Raw genomic sequence first — 16366 nt, 5'->3', positions numbered from 1 at the left:
CATTTGTGCAGGATATTTTTCTTTTGTGTCTCACCCAGATTTAATTTCAAAATAAAACCAAACAAAATAAATTAAAACTGTGTATGTATAGCTAAGGTACACCCTTACTGATTACTAGGTGAACAGGGGCATTTGGTGATAGTAAATGCTCCCATCAGGCAGGGCTCATCACCTTCTCTCATATTTCATGTTCACCAGTGTTTATTTACTTAATAACTACTGGTATAATATCTTGCTATTATAAAACTAATTCTCCTATCATAAAAGACATATTTACTTCAAGTTTCAAGCAGAGAAACTTGTGGTAATTAGACGGACCGGACGTAGCTGCCACGAAGGCGCTAAGAAGAAAAACATTGGTAGCTAAGAAGAAAAACATTGGTAGCTAAGAAGAAAAACATTGGTAGCTAAGAAGAAAAACATTGGTAGCTAAGAAGAAAAACATTGGTAGCTAAGAAGAAAACCATTGGTAAGTACCTTGGTGAATGTGGCCCAAGGTGGTCAGGTGGAGCCAGTGACTCCTTTCTTCAACAGTTTTGTCTCTTCCTCGTGGTATATCCTCAATGTCTTCAGTGGTGTGCCCTCACCACACACTTACACTGCCACAACTGTCTTGTGAGTATTGTGGGAGGGACAATTTGGCGGGTATTTTGGACACAGGAGACCGTCTTTAAGATAGGCGAGGAGCGTCAGTGTTATCTCACGGGTCGTGTACACGTCCAATAGTGGAACCTTTGTTGTGATGACGTCACTCGCTCGCTTCCCCGCCACCTTCCTTCTTCCATTTTCTTTGGTTACTGATCTTTGCCCACACTTATGTCTAATGTTGGGTTTTATTTAGTTATTATTTACCGGTATGTATTTATTTATATTTATTTATTTATATTGAAGAAGGTAGAGTGGGTTGTGAAAGCACAACATTGGTGATTGAGTGTTACATCACTCAACGACAGGGAATCTACATCAACGAGTGCTGGACTAGAAAAAGACAGCAACTCCTCTACCGCCTGCGTCAAATCCCTCATCAAAACCCAGATGTGATTCATCAGTGCTTCGTTAGAGATGGCTTGATTAAAGTGAGAAAGACTTCAGTAGGTAAAATGTTTACAATTGCTAATGAGGATAACCTCAACACTTTCTTCACCCAATGTGGTTTGTCTCACCTTATTATCACTCTCAATGAGTCAACATAATTAACCCCCTTGTCACCTAGTGCGGGCTACGTATCCTAAGTCTCTTTGTTTCACTTTTTAAATTAATTTTTAATTTAATTTTTATTAGTCATTTATTGGACTTAATTAACTGAGTGCTTTAATATTTCTTTAGGTCTTATTAATTATACGTTCATAACTAAACTACTTATTGTTAATAATCTTTAGCTTAAATTTGTCTATGTTTATTATTCAACTTTTTTCTTTGATTTCATTTATTACCTAGGTTGCCTAGCCTCGCCATACTCCCTTACTCCATTGTACCCCTGGCTTTGCCTGTGTCTCAAAATGCAAATTATTACTTACAGTGTACCTGAGAGTACTTGTAAGCCCCTTGTAAGCTACCTCATTTTTTTCTTTTTTTGTTCATTTTGTGTTTGTTTTGTATAGTCTTGTTTATATATTTTTCCCCCTTTTATATCAAAATTCTATTTTGTAATTGCCATTCTTGCCTTGTTTTCCTTCAACCAGCCTTTTTATGCAGACAAGTATAGACCCAGAACTAAACCTCTTATCCACTATCTATGACAATCATCACTTTAATGATCAAAATTGCAGATATTTTACAGCACATGATGTAAACAATGTATTAACACATAATCACAATGTCTCTGTAATCAACTTGAACGTTAGATCCCTAGGTAAATACTTCGATGATGTTAGTGCCTTGATTGAAACTATTGACAACAAATTCTCTTTTATTATACTTTTTTTTTAATAAATAATGTTTATTTAGGTAAGGTACATACATACAAGAAATTTTTACAAAGATTGGTTGACTTATAGGTAGAGCTAGTACATACAATGCCTAAAGCCACTATTACGCAAAGCGTTTCGGGCATGATAAACTTAAATGACAAGCTTAATACTAATTGAGCATAAAGAGTAGAATGAAAACATGAAATGAAAACATAGCTGAAAAAGCAGCACAAATACAATTCTGTCGACAAACAGCGCTCTTTAAAAAAAAAACCAGACATTGGTTGACAATAGAGGGGTAAGATAGGTTACAGGGAATTTATTAGGTAGTGTTTAGTTTTTATCTTAAACTAGTTGAGAGAGGTACAGTCTTTAACATTGTTGGGAAGGTCATTCCACAATCTGGGTCCCTTGATTTGTAGAGCATTTCTAGTTTGATTAAGTCGTACTCTAAGAATATCAAAACTGTATTTATTTCTGGTATGGTGCTCATGGGTTCTGTTACAACCTTCTATGAAGCTTTTGAGGTCAGGACATATATTAGATATATGTCCTGACCTCATATATCTATCTGACTTCGTCAGATAGATATATTAGACGAGGAGGTGGAGTAGCCATATATGTTAGGGACAATTTGAAATGTAGTCTCAAAGAGGGAATCAAAACAGAGCCACACACAGAAACTATTTGGATTGAATTAAACGAAAAAGCTAATAATATTATAATAGGAGTAATATATAGGCCACCAAATTTAGACAGAATGGAAGCAAAGCATCTATGGGATGAAATATCTAGAGCATCTAGATCTAACAGTATTTATGTCATGGGTGACTTTAATTTTAGCGGAATAAACTGGTTGAACAAAACAGGGAATAGTGAAGCAGAAGATTTTCTAGAATTAATTGACGATTGCTTTCTTACGCAACACATTAAGGAACCAACACGGGAAAATAATATTTTAGATTTAGTGTTAACAAACAGGGAAACGCAAATTAATGACATCGAAATAGGGAGTGAGCTAGGGAGCAGTGATCACAAAGAAATCAGATTTAGCATAGAATGGAATAGACCAGTAGGAGAAAATTCTGTTAAAGTGCCAGATTTTCGAAAAGCTGATTTTAATAGCCTAAGAAATTTTTTGGGTCAAATTGATTGGAAAGTCTTGGGTATGGGGTGTGGGCCGGTCTTGGAACGAGACATGAACCCAGCGATAGGTGACTTAAATGGGGATTTCGATGTGGATTCAATATATAACTTATTTAAGAATATTCTAAACAAAGCACAGGAACGTAGTATACCATACAAATTGAATAGATCGAATACTAATGACCCAAAGTGGATAACAAAGAATTTGAAGAACCTTATAGGTAAAAAGAGAGCTTGGTACAAAAGGATTAAAAATGGGGAGGTCACTTTAGAACAGGAATTCGTACAACTGGTTAGAAATGTTAAAAAAGAGATAAGGAAAGCAAAAAGAAACTATGAAGTTCGCATAGCAGGGCAAGCAAAGACAAATCCTAAAGGGTTTTTTCAGTTATATCGTACTAAGACTAGGGAAAGGATAGGTCCATTAAAAACTGAGACAGGTCAAATAACAGATAGTGATGAAGAGATGAGTAGTATTTTTAATAAATATTTTGTATCTGTATTTACTAAAGAGGAACTTAACAATATGCCTCCAGCCGAACAAGTCTATGTGGGTGGGGACGAGGACAGGTTGACGAGTTTAGCAGTTACCAGGGAGGATGTTCTTAAACAAATAGTAAAACTCAAACCAAACAAATCCCCAGGGCCGGATGAAGTGTTTGCCAGGGTGCTTAAAGAATGCAAAGAGGAGCTTTGTGACCCACTGTCAACCATATTTAATAAATCAATAGAGTCAGGCAGAGTGCCAGAGTTTTGGAAAGTTGCTAATGTGATACCAGTTTTTAAGAAAGGAGATAGATCACTTGCGTCTAACTATCGACCAATTAGCCTAACGTCGATTGTGGGAAAGTTACTCGAATCTATAATAGCAAATAAAATTCGTCTTCATCTTGAAAAACATAAATTAATAATTGAGTCGCAACATGGTTTTATAAATGGCCGTTCATGTTTAACAAATTTGTTATCTTTTTATTCTAGCATTGTTGAGGCAGTTGATAGTGGTAAGGATTGCGATGTTGTATACCTTGACTTTAGCAAAGCTTTTGATACAGTGCCACATGAAAGACTGATTAAAAAAATAGAGTCTCATGGTATTGGGGGTGCTATATTAAGCTGGATTAGGGCATGGCTATACCAAAGGAAACAGAGAGTTAGTATAAATGGAATCAAGTCAGAGTGGGAAAATGTTGTAAGTGGAGTGCCTCAAGGCTCTGTCCTGGGACCTCTGTTGTTTATAATATATATAAATGATTTAGATTCAGGTTTGAGTAGCAACATTTGCAAATTTGCCGATGATACGAAAATCGGTAGGGAAATTAATTCGGAGGAGGACTCACTATCACTTCAAGTTGATCTAGATAGGGTTTTGAAATGGTCAAAGGATTGGCAGATGCAGTTTAATGCTGATAAATGTAAAGTTCTGAGGTTAGGTAATGATGATAGAGTTACAAGATACGAGCTAGATGGTGTTGTGATTGCGAAGTCGGATTGCGAAAGGGATCTGGGAGTTATGATTAGTAAGAATTTAAAACAAAAGGATCAATGCATAAATGTTCGTAATAAGGCAAATCGGACACTTGGATTTATTAATCGCAGCGTTAGTAACAAGACACCTGGTGTGGTTCTCAAGCTATATCTTGCTCTAGTTAGGCCCCATTTAGATTATGCAGTTCAGTTTTGGTCGCCATATTATAGAATGGATATAAATTCACTTGAACGTGTCCAGCGTAGGATGACTAAGTTAATTCCCCAAATTAGAAATCTTTCATATGAAGAAAGATTAACAAAGCTTAAGTTGCATTCACTGGAAAGGCGAAGAGTTAGGGGTGACATGATAGAGGTTTACAAGTGGATGAATGGACATAACCGGGGGGATATTAATAGGGTATTAAAAGTATCAACACAGGACAGAACACGAAACAATGGATATAAATTGGATAAGTTTAGATTTAGGAAAGACTTGGGTAAATACTGGTTCGGTAACAGGGTTGTTGATTTGTGGAACCAATTGCCGCGTAACATTGTGGAGGTGGGGTCCCTCGATTGTTTCAAGCACGGGTTGGACAAGTATATGAGTGGGATTGGGTGGTTATAGAATAGGAGCTGCCTCGTATGGGCCAATAGGCCTTCTGCAGTTACCTTTGTTCTTAGGACTGGCATTACAGTTTAGCGTTTTATATATGTATAATACACATGAGAGAATGTGCAGTGACTTAATGTCTAACATATTCAGAGATTTGAGTAGGGGTACCGAGTGATGTCTGGGGCCAGAGTTGGATATTGTCCTAATAGCAGCTTTGTGTTGAGCAATTAGAGGACGTAAGTGATTTTGGGTAGTAGAGCCCCAAGCACAAATACCATAGTTGAGATATGGATAGATAAGGGAGTAATAGAGAGTCACCAGGGCAGGGCGGGGTACATAATATCTGATCTTAGAAAGAATGCCAACAGTTTTTGAAACTTTTTTTGATATATTTAGAATGTGTCCCTGGAAATTCAGCTTGTGGTCAATGAGAATGCCAAGGAATTTGCCATCTAATTTGTTACAAATTTGGGTATTGTTTATTTTGAGATTTATTTGATTAGAGGATTTATTGCCAAACAGAATATAGAAAGTTTTGTCAATGTTAAGGGTGAGTTTGTTGGCAATTAGCCACAGATGGACTTTATTTAGCTCAGTATTTACTGTGGCATTTAGAGCAAGCAACTAACATGCTTAAAAGTAATTAGAACTAGAGACTGCTGTGGGGAGTATATCTTCGCCAGCTTCAAAGTCAAGGGTGCCGAGTCTGCCCTGTCTGTGGGTGCAGTCTATAGAATTCCTAACACTGATGTGTCCGAATACAACTCAAACCTTAGAAATCTAATACTCGATAACAGACTGAACAAAAACCATCTAATTATCGCAGGGGACTTTAATATTGACCTCTGCGAGCCTGAACACCCTACTGCTGTTAGCTTCCTCAACTGTATGAATTCCTGCTTCCTCATACCCTTAATCACTAGACCTTCTAGAATCACTGATAGTACTGCCACGACTCTAGATCACATCTGGACCAACATAACCTCTCCGCTTACTTCAGGTATAATCACCGATAGCACTACAGACCACTACCCCACATTTCTCTTGACTAACATTAACAAACCACCTCTAGAGACAAGGGAGTTAAGTTTTAGGCTGCACAATGAAACTGCTATAGACAATTTTATAACTGCTGCTGATAATGTCAACTGGGAGTCCGAGTTAGGTAACATAGGGGATATCAACCTAACATAAGAACATAAGAACAAAGGAAACTGCAGAAGGCCTATTGGCCCATACGAGGCAGCTCCTATTCTATAACCACCCAATCCCACTCATATACTTGTCCAACCCGCGCTTGAAACAATCGAGGGACCCCACCTCCACCACGTTACGCGGCAATTAATATAATAATAATAATAATAATTAATAATAATAATAATAATAATAATTTTTATTTAGGCAAAGGTACATACATAAAGAGATTTTACAAAGTTTGTTGGCTTTATAGATAGAGCTAGTACATACAATGCCTAAAGCCACTATTACGCAAAGCGTTTCGGGCAGGAAAAAACACTACTGACTAAAGCTTAAAACTAATGGGTAAAAAGAAAAAAATGCGTTGAGTACAAATAAAAATAGAGGTAAAAGAGGGGGGGGAACATTGTTGAAAAAACAGCACAAATACAATTATAAATTATTACAGAAAATTACATTAAAACAGCGTTGATTTGTAAAACAAAAAAAAAACAAAACACATACATGGGTTGACAATAGAAGGGTAAGGTAGGTTACATGGAATTTATTAGGTATAGCTTCGTTTTTAACTTAAACTGGTTGAGAGAGGTACTGTCTTTAACATGGTTGGGAAGGTCATTCCACATCCTGGGCCCCTTGATTTGTAGAGCATTTCTGGTTTGATTAAGTCGTACTCTAGGAATATCAAAACTGTATTTATTTCTGGTGTGGTGCTCATGGGTTCTGTTACAACCTTCTATGAAGCTTTTGAGATCAGGATTGGCATTACAATTTAGCGATTTGTATATGTATAATACACATGAGTGAATGTGCAGTGACTTAATGTCTAACATATTCAGAGATTTGAGTAGGGGTACCGAGTGATGTCTGGGGCCAGAGTTGGATATTGTCCTAATAGCAGCTTTGTGTTGAGTAATTAGAGGACGTAAGTGATTTTGGGTAGTAGAGCCCCAAGCACAAATACCATAGTTGAGATATGGATAGATAAGGGAGTAATAGAGAGTCACCAGGGCAGGGCGTGGTACATAATATCTGATCTTAGAAAGAATGCCCACAGTTTTTGAAACTTTTTTTGATATGTTTAGAATGTGTCCCTGGAAATTCAGCTTGTGGTCAATGAGAATGCCAAGGAATTTGCCATCTAATTTGTTACAAATTTGGGTATTGTTTATTTTGAGATTTATTTGATTAGAGGATTTATTGCCAAACAGAATATAGAAAGTTTTGTCAATGTTAAGGGTGAGTTTGTTGGCAGTTAGCCACAGATGGACTTTATTTAGCTCAGTATTTACTGTGGCATTTAGAGCAAGGGGATCAGGACTGGAGTAAATGAAGGTTGTGTCGTCAGCAAATAGGATTGGTTTGAGGTGTTGGGAGGCATTTGGAAGGTCATTAATGTAGATGAGAAAGAGGAGAGGGCCAAGTATGCTGCCCTGGGGAACACCAATGTTGATGGGTAGGGTGGGCGAAATTGTATTATTCACAGAAACACATTGGAGCCTGTCAGTAAGGTAGGATTTGAGGTATTGTAGGGAGTGTCCTCTGACACCATAATGATGTAATTTAAGAAGAAGGTTTTGGTGGTTGACAGTATCGAAAGCTTTACGCAGGTCCACAAATAACCCAACAGGGAACTCATTTTTATCAAGAGCTGTATGAATCGAGTTAAGCATACTAATAAGTGCATCGTTAGTGCTTTTTTTGGGCCTGAAGCCATATTGGCAAGGGCTAAGTATATTGAGTTTGGCTAGATATGAGTAAAGCTGCTTATAGATTAGTTTTTCAAAAATTTTTGACAAGTTTGGCAGGATTGATATAGGTCTGTAGTTGTTAACATCTGTGAGATCACCACATTTGTGGACAGGCGTTACTCTCGCTTTTTTTAGAATATCTGGAAAGGTTTGGAGTTCAAGTGACTTGTTGAAGAGCAAAGCAATAGCAGGGGCTAAAGATCTGGAGGCTTTTTTGTAGATTAAAGTTGGTATCTCCTCAAGGGCACCAGACTTGGTTTTAAGGGATTGGTTCCACAAATCAACAACCCTGTTACTGAACCAGTATTTACCCAAGTCTTTCCTAAATCTAAACTTATCCAATTTATACCCACTGTTTCGTGTTCTGTCTTGTGTTGATATTTTTAATACCCTATTAATATCCCCCTGTTATGTCCATTCATCCACTTGTAAACCTCTATCATGTCACCCCTAACTCTTCGCCTTTCCAGTGAATGCAGCTTAAGCTTTGTTAATCTTTCTTCATATGAAAGATTTCTAATTTGGGGAATTAACTTAGTCATCCTACGCTGGACACGTTCAAGTGAATTTATATCCATTCTATAATACGGCGACCAAGTGGGAAAGTTACTCGAATCTATAATAGCAAATAAAATTCGTCTTCATCTTGAAAAACATAAATTAATAATTGAGTCTCAACATGGTTTTATAAATGGCCGTTCATGTTTAACAAATTTGTTATCTTTTTATTCTAGCATTGTTGAGGCAGTTGATAGTGGTAAGGATTGCGATGTTGTATACCTTGACTTTAGCAAAGCTTTTGATACAGTGCCACATGAAAGACTGATTAAAAAGATAGAGTCTCATGGTATTGGGGGTGCTATATTAAGCTGGATTAGGGCATGGCTATACCAAAGGAAACAGAGAGTTAGTATAAATGGAATCAAGTCAGAGTGGGAAAATGTTGTAAGTGGAGTGCCTCAAGGCTCTGTCCTGGGACCTCTGTTGTTTATAATATATATAAATGATTTAGATTCAGGTTTGAGTAGCAACATTTGCAAATTTGCCGATGATACGAAAATCGGTAGGGAAATTAATTCGGAGGAGGACTCACTATCACTTCAAGTTGATCTAGATAGGGTTTTGAAATGGTCAAAGGATTGGCAGATGCAGTTTAATGCTGATAAATGTAAAGTTCTGAGGTTAGGTAATGATGATAGAGTTACAAGATACGAGCTAGATGGTGTTGTGATTGCGAAGTCGGATTGCGAAAGGGATCTGGGAGTTATGATTAGTAAGAATTTAAAACAAAAGGATCAATGCATAAATGTTCGTAATAAGGCAAATCGGACACTTGGATTTATTAATCGCAGCGTTAGTAACAAGACACCTGGTGTGGTTCTCAAGCTATATCTTGCTCTAGTTAGGCCCCATTTAGATTATGCAGTTCAGTTTTGGTCGCCATATTATAGAATGGATATAAATTCACTTGAACATGTCCAGCGTAGGATGACTAAGTTAATTCCCCAAATTAGAAATCTTTCATATGAAGAAAGATTAACAAAGCTTAAGTTGCATTCACTGGAAAGGCGAAGAGTTAGGGGCGACATGATAGAGGTTTACAAGTGGGTGAATGGACATAACAAGGGGGATATTAATAGGGTATTAAAAGTATCAACACAGGACAGAACACGAAACAATGGGTATAAATTGGATAAGTTTAGATTTAGGAAAGACTTGGGTAAATACTGGTTCAGTAACAGGGTTGTTGATTTGTGGAACCAATTGCCGCGTAACGTGGTGGAGGTGGGGTCCCTCGATTGTTTCAAGCGCGGATTGGACAAGTATATGAGTGGGATTGGGTGGTTATAGAATAGGAGCTGCCTCGAATGGGCCAATAGGCCTTCTGCAGTTACCTTTGTTCTTATGACCAAAACTGAACTGCATAATCTATATGGGGCCTAACCAGAGCAAGATATAGCTTAAGAACCACACCAGGTGTCTTGTTACTAACGCTTCGATTAATAAATCCCAGTGTCCTATTCGCCTTATTACGAACATTCATGCAGTCATTCATGTGACTCCAGGTGAAGTCACAGTGAGAGGTTGTGTTAACCGGAGCTCCTGAGTGTTGTTATATTATCATTGCAATATGGAAGTTGTAGTTAAGGACCTGGTGACTCTAGTGGGAGCCCTGAGGACAGAGTTGGACTTTCTGCGGGAGGAGGTGCGTCAGCTGAAAGAACAACGAGAAGTAACGAAGGAGGAGACCAGCAGTAAAGGGACCTCGTCTTGGAGAGTTGTGAAAGACAGGGGCCTTAAGAAGACCTTGATAAAGCCGCCTTCAAACGCCATAGCAACTTCTAATTCATTTGACGTTTTGGAGGACGAGTGCTGTGGAGAGACTGTGGATCGCGCAAAAGGGAAAGCAACGAAGAGAAAGGAAGCGCAGGCCCCTCAGAAAGTAAAGGAAGTACCTAAGCAAACATTAGTTGTGGGAGATTCCCAGATAAGGTATTTGGATAGAACGTTTTGTGCTAGAGATAGGGGGAACAGGTTAAGGGTTTGCTATCCCGGAGCTGGCATTGGTGATATTATAAACAACATGAATGATATTATGGCTGGTAATGGGAACAATCCCATTATTTGCATTAGCGTGGGAGGAAATGATGTTGGTCGAGTTAGGAGTGAGGAACTGATTCAGAGGTATAAAACAGCCATAGAGTTAGTTAGGAGCAAGGGAGGAATCCCGATCATATGTGGCATTCTTCCAAGAAAGGGAGTGGGAAATGAATGGATATCGAGGGCACTTGGTGTCAATTGCCGGCTGGAAAGATATTGCAAATCAAATGCAATATCTTTCATAGACAACTGGGAACACTTCTATGGAAGAAATGAAATGTATGCTCATGATGGGGTGCATCTATCGAGAGCTGGGGTTGTTGCTGTTGCGAACTCGTTGGAAGAAGTGGTTAGAGGTGTTTGTTTGGGTTTAAACTGTTAGTAGATAGAGGTATGGGAATTGATTTGGAGGAAGGAGGTAATAAAAGTATGTGTTTGTGGGAGAAAGGAATTGGCAAAACGATCAGGGAAAGAGAAGGTCCGCAAAATAACAATTCACTTAGGGTATATTACACTAACAGTAGAAGTCTAAGAAATAAAATTAACGAATTAAATGCTCTTGTCTGCACAGAAAAAATAGATATTATTGCACTTACCGAAACGTGGATGAATGTAGAAAATAGAGAACTATTAGCTGAATATCAAATATATGGATTTAAACTATTTCACACAGATAGATATATTAGACGAGGAGGTGGAGTAGCCATATATGTTAGGGACAATTTGAAATGTAGTCTCAAAGAGGGAATCAAAACTGAGCCACACACAGAAACTATTTGGATTGAATTAAACGAAAAAGCTAATAATATTATAATAGGAGTAATATATAGGCCACCAAATTTAGACAGAATGGAAGCAAAGCATCTATGGGATGAAATATCTAGAGCATCTAGATCTAACAGTATTTATGTCATGGGTGACTTTAATTTTAGCGGAATAAACTGGTTGAACAAAACAGGGAATAGTGAAGCAGAAGATTTTCTAGAATTAATTGACGATTGCTTTCTTACGCAACACATTAAGGAACCAACACGGGAAAATAATATTTTAGATTTAGTGTTAACTAACAGGGAAACGCAAATTAATGACATCGAAATAGGGAGTGAGCTAGGGAGCAGTGATCACAAAGAAATCAGATTTAGCATAGAATGGAATAGACCAGTAGGAGAAAATTCTGTTAAAGTGCCAGATTTTCGAATAGCTGATTTTAATAGCCTAAGAAATTTTTTGGGTCAAATTGATTGGAAAGTCTTGGGTATGGGGTGTGGGCCGGTCTTGGAGCGAGACATGAACCCAGCGATAGGTGACTTAAATGGGGATTTCGATGTGGATTCAATATATAACTTATTTAAGAATATTCTAAACAAAGCACAGGAACGTAGTATACCATACAAATTGAATAGATCGAATACTAATGACCCAAAGTGGATAACAAAGAATTTGAAGAACCTTATAGGTAAAAAGAGAGCTTGGTACAAAAGGATTAAAAATGGGGAGGTCACTTTAGAACAGGAATTCGTACAACTGGTTAGAAATGTTAAAAAAGAGATAAGGAAAGCAAAAAGAAACTATGAAGTTCGCATAGCAGGGCAAGCAAAGACAAATCCTAAAGGGTTTTTTCAGTTATATCGTACTAAGACTAGGGAAAGGATAGGTCCATTAAAAACTGAGACAGGTCAAATAACAGATAGTGATGAAGAGATGAGTAGTATTTTTAATAAATATTTTGTATCTGTATTTACTAAAGAGGAACTTAACAATATGCCTTCAGCCGAACAAGTCTATGTGGGTGGGGACGAGGACAGGTTGACGAGTTTAGCAGTTACCAGGGAGGATGTTCTTAAACAAATAGTAAAACTCAAACCAAACAAATCCCCAGGGCCGGATGAAGTGTTTGCCAGGGTGCTTAAAGAATGCAAAGAGGAGCTTTGTGACCCACTGTCAACCATATTTAATAAATCAATAGAGTCAGGCAGAGTGCCAGAGTTTTGGAAAGTTGCTAATGTGATACCAGTTTTTAAGAAAGGAGATAGATCACTTGCGTCTAACTATCGACCAATTAGCCTAACGTCTATTGTGGGAAAGTTACTCGAATCTATAATAGCAAATAAAATTCGTCTTCATCTTGAAAAACATAAATTAATAATTGAGTCGCAACATGGTTTTATAAATGGCCGTTCATGTTTAACAAATTTGTTATCTTTTTATTCTAGCATTGTTGAGGCAGTTGATAGTGGTAAGGATTGCGATGTTGTATACCTTGACTTTAGCAAAGCTTTTGATACAGTTCCACATGAAAGACTGATTAAAAAGATAGAGTCTCATGGTATTGGGGGTGCTATATTAAGCTGGATTAGGGCATGGCTATACCAAAGGAAACAGAGAGTTAGTATAAATGGAATCAAGTCAGAGTGGGAAAATGTTGTAAGTGGAGTGCCTCAAGGCTCTGTCCTGGGACCTCTGTTGTTTATAATATATATAAATGATTTAGATTCAGGTTTGAGTAGCAACATTTGCAAATTTGCCGATGATACGAAAATCGGTAGGGAAATTAATTCGGAGGAGGACTCACTATCACTTCAAGTTGATCTAGATAGGGTTTTGAAATGGTCAAAGGATTGGCAGATGCAGTTTAATGCTGATAAATGTAAAGTTCTGAGGTTAGGTAATGATGATAGAGTTACAAGATACGAGCTAGATGGTGTTGTGATTGCAAAGTCGGATTGCGAAAGGGATCTGGGAGTTATGATTAGTAAGAATTTAAAACAAAAGGATCAATGCATAAATGTTCGTAATAAGGCAAATCGGACACTTGGATTTATTAATCGCAGCGTTAGTAACAAGACACCTGGTGTGGTTCTCAAGCTATATCTTGCTCTAGTTAGGCCCCATTTAGATTATGCAGTTCAGTTTTGGTCGCCATATTATAGAATGGATATAAATTCACTTGAACGTGTCCAGCGTAGGATGACTAAGTTAATTCCCCAAATTAGAAATCTTTCATATGAAGAAAGATTAACAAAGCTTAAGTTGCATTCACTGGAAAGGCGAAGAGTTAGGGGTGACATGATAGAGGTTTACAAGTGGATGAATGGACATAACCGGGGGGATATTAATAGGGTATTAAAAGTATCAACACAGGACAGAACACGAAACAATGGATATAAATTGGATAAGTTTAGATTTAGGAAAGACTTGGGTAAATACTGGTTCAGTAACAGGGTTGTTGATTTGTGGAACCAATTGCCGCGTAACATTGTGGAGGTGGGGTCCCTCGATTGTTTCAAGCACGGGTTGGACAAGTATATGAGTGGGATTGGGTGGTTATAGAATAGGAGCTGCCTCGTATGGGCCAATAGGCCTTCTGCAGTTACCTTTGTTCTTATGTTCTTATGTTCTTATGCATTGATCCTTTTGTTTTAAATTCTTACTAATCATAACTCCCAGATCCCTTTCGCAATCCGACTTCGCAATCTCAACACCATCTAGCTCGTATCTTGTAACTCTATCATCATTACCTAGCCTCAGAACTTTACATTTATCAGCATTAAACTGCATTTGCCAATCATTTGACCATTTCAAAACCCTATCTAGATCAACTTGAAGTGATAGTGAGTCTTCCCCCGAATTAATTTCCCTACCGATTTTCGTATCATCGGCAAATTTGCAAATGTTGCTACTCAAACCTGAATCTAAATCATTTATATATATTATAAACAACAGAGGTCCCAGGACAGAGCCCTGAGGTACTCCACTAACAACATTATCCCACTCTGACTTAACCCCATTTATACTAACTCTCTGTTTCCTTTGGAATAGCCATGCCCTAATCCAAGTTAATATAGCACCCCCAATACCATGAGACTCTATTTTTTTAATTAGCCTTTCATGTGGCACTGTATCAAAAGCTTTGCTAAAGTCAAGGTACACAACATCACAATCCTTACCACTATCAACTGCCTCAACTATGCTGCAATAAAAAGTTAAAAAGTTAGCAAATATGTTAAACATGAACGGCCATTTGTAAAACCATGTTGCGACTCATTTATTAATTTATGTTTTTCAAGATGGAGACGAATTGTATTTGCAATTATTGATTCAAGTAACTTTCCCACAATAGACGTTAGGCTAATTGGCCGATAGTTTGACGCAAGTGATCTATCTCCTTTCTTAAAAATTGGTACCACATTAGCTACCTTCCATGACTCTGGCACTCTGCCTGACTCTATTGATTTATTAAATATGGTAGACAGTGGCTCGGAAAGCTCCTCTTTGCATTCTTTAAGCACCCTGGCAAACACTTCATCCGGCCCTGGGGATTTGTTTGGTTTTAGTTTTTCTAATTGTTTAATTACATCCTCCCTGGTAACTGCTAAACTAGTCAACCTGTCCTCATCCCCACCCACATAGACTTGTTCGCCTGAAGGCATATTGTTAAGTTCTTCTTTAGTAAATACAGATATAAAATATTTGTTAAAAATACTACTCATCTCCTTGTCATTATCCGTTATTTGACCTGTCTCAGATTTTAATGGACCTATCCTTTCCCTAGTCTTAGTTCGATATAACTGAAAAAACCCTTTAGGATTTGACTTTGCTTGCCCTGCTATGCGAACTTCATAGTTTCTTTTTGCTTTCCTAATCTCTTTTTTAACATTTCTAACCAGTTGTATGAATTCCTGTTCTAACCTGACTTCCCCATTCTTAATCCTTTTGTACCAAGCTCTCTTTTTACCTATAAGGTTCTTTAAATTATTTGTTATCCACTTTGGGTCATTAGTATTCGATCTATTCAATTTGTATGGTATACTACGTTCCTGTGCTTTGTTTAGAATAAGAACATAAGAACATAAGAACAAAGGTAACTGCAGAAGGCCTGTTGGCCCATACGAGGCAGCTCCTATTTATAACCACCCAATCCCACTCATATACTTGTCCAACCCGCGCTTGAAACAATCGAGGGACCCCACCTCCACAATGTTACGCGGCAATTGGTTCCACAAATCAACAACCCTGTTACTGAACCAGTATTTACCCAAGTCTTTCCTAAATCTAAACTTATCCAATTTATACCCATTGTTTCGTGTTCTGTCTTGTGTTGATACTTTTAATACCCTATTAATATCCCCTTTGTTATGTCCATTCACCCACTTGTAAACCTCTATCATGTCACCCCTAACTCTTCGCCTTTCCAGTGAATGCAATTTAAGCTTTGTTAATCTTTCTTCATATGAAAGATTTCTAATTTGGGGAATTAACTTAGTCATCCTACGCTGGACACGTTCAAGTGAATTTATATCCATTCTATAATATGGCGACCAAAACTGAACTGCAAAATCTAAATGGGGCCTAACTAGAGCAAGATATAGCTTGAGAACCACACCAGGTGTCTTGTTACTAACGCTGCGATTAATAAATCCAAGTGTCCGATTTGCCTTATTACGAACATTTATGCATTGATCCTTTTGTTTTAAATTCTTACTAATCATAACTCCCAGATCCCTTTCGCAATCCGACTTCGCAATCTCAACACCATCTAGCTCGTATCTTGTAACTCTATCATCTAATATATCTATCTGTGTGAAATAGTTTAAATCCATTTATCTGATATTCAGCTAATAGTTCTCTATTTTCTACATTCATCCACGTTTCGGTAAGTGCAATAATATCTATTTTTT

The 16366-nt window shown here is 37.6% G+C and overlaps 1 protein-coding gene and 1 long non-coding RNA gene across 3 annotated transcripts in view; both read right to left on the bottom strand.

Moving 5' to 3' along the window:
- Positions 1-836, bottom strand: part of LOC138351071 (uncharacterized) — a 48763-nt gene extending 47927 nt beyond the window's left edge. Inside the window, exon 1 of one of the 2 annotated variants that reach the window (XR_011222366.1) lies at positions 478-836. This is a non-coding gene — a long non-coding RNA (uncharacterized lncRNA). The remainder of the gene's footprint in view (positions 1-477) is intronic. The other variant, XR_011222367.1, reaches the window with a different exon arrangement.
- LOC123750497 (uncharacterized) overlaps positions 1-16366 on the bottom strand; it is a 352029-nt gene that overhangs the window by 165632 nt on the left and 170031 nt on the right. The window lies entirely within an intron of this gene.

The sequence above is a fragment of the Procambarus clarkii genome, chromosome 48 (assembly GCF_040958095.1).
Source record: "Procambarus clarkii isolate CNS0578487 chromosome 48, FALCON_Pclarkii_2.0, whole genome shotgun sequence".
NCBI lineage: Eukaryota > Metazoa > Arthropoda > Malacostraca > Decapoda > Cambaridae > Procambarus > Procambarus clarkii.
Note: the sequence above shows the minus strand (reverse complement) of the source record. Positions and strands in the feature narration are given on the sequence as shown.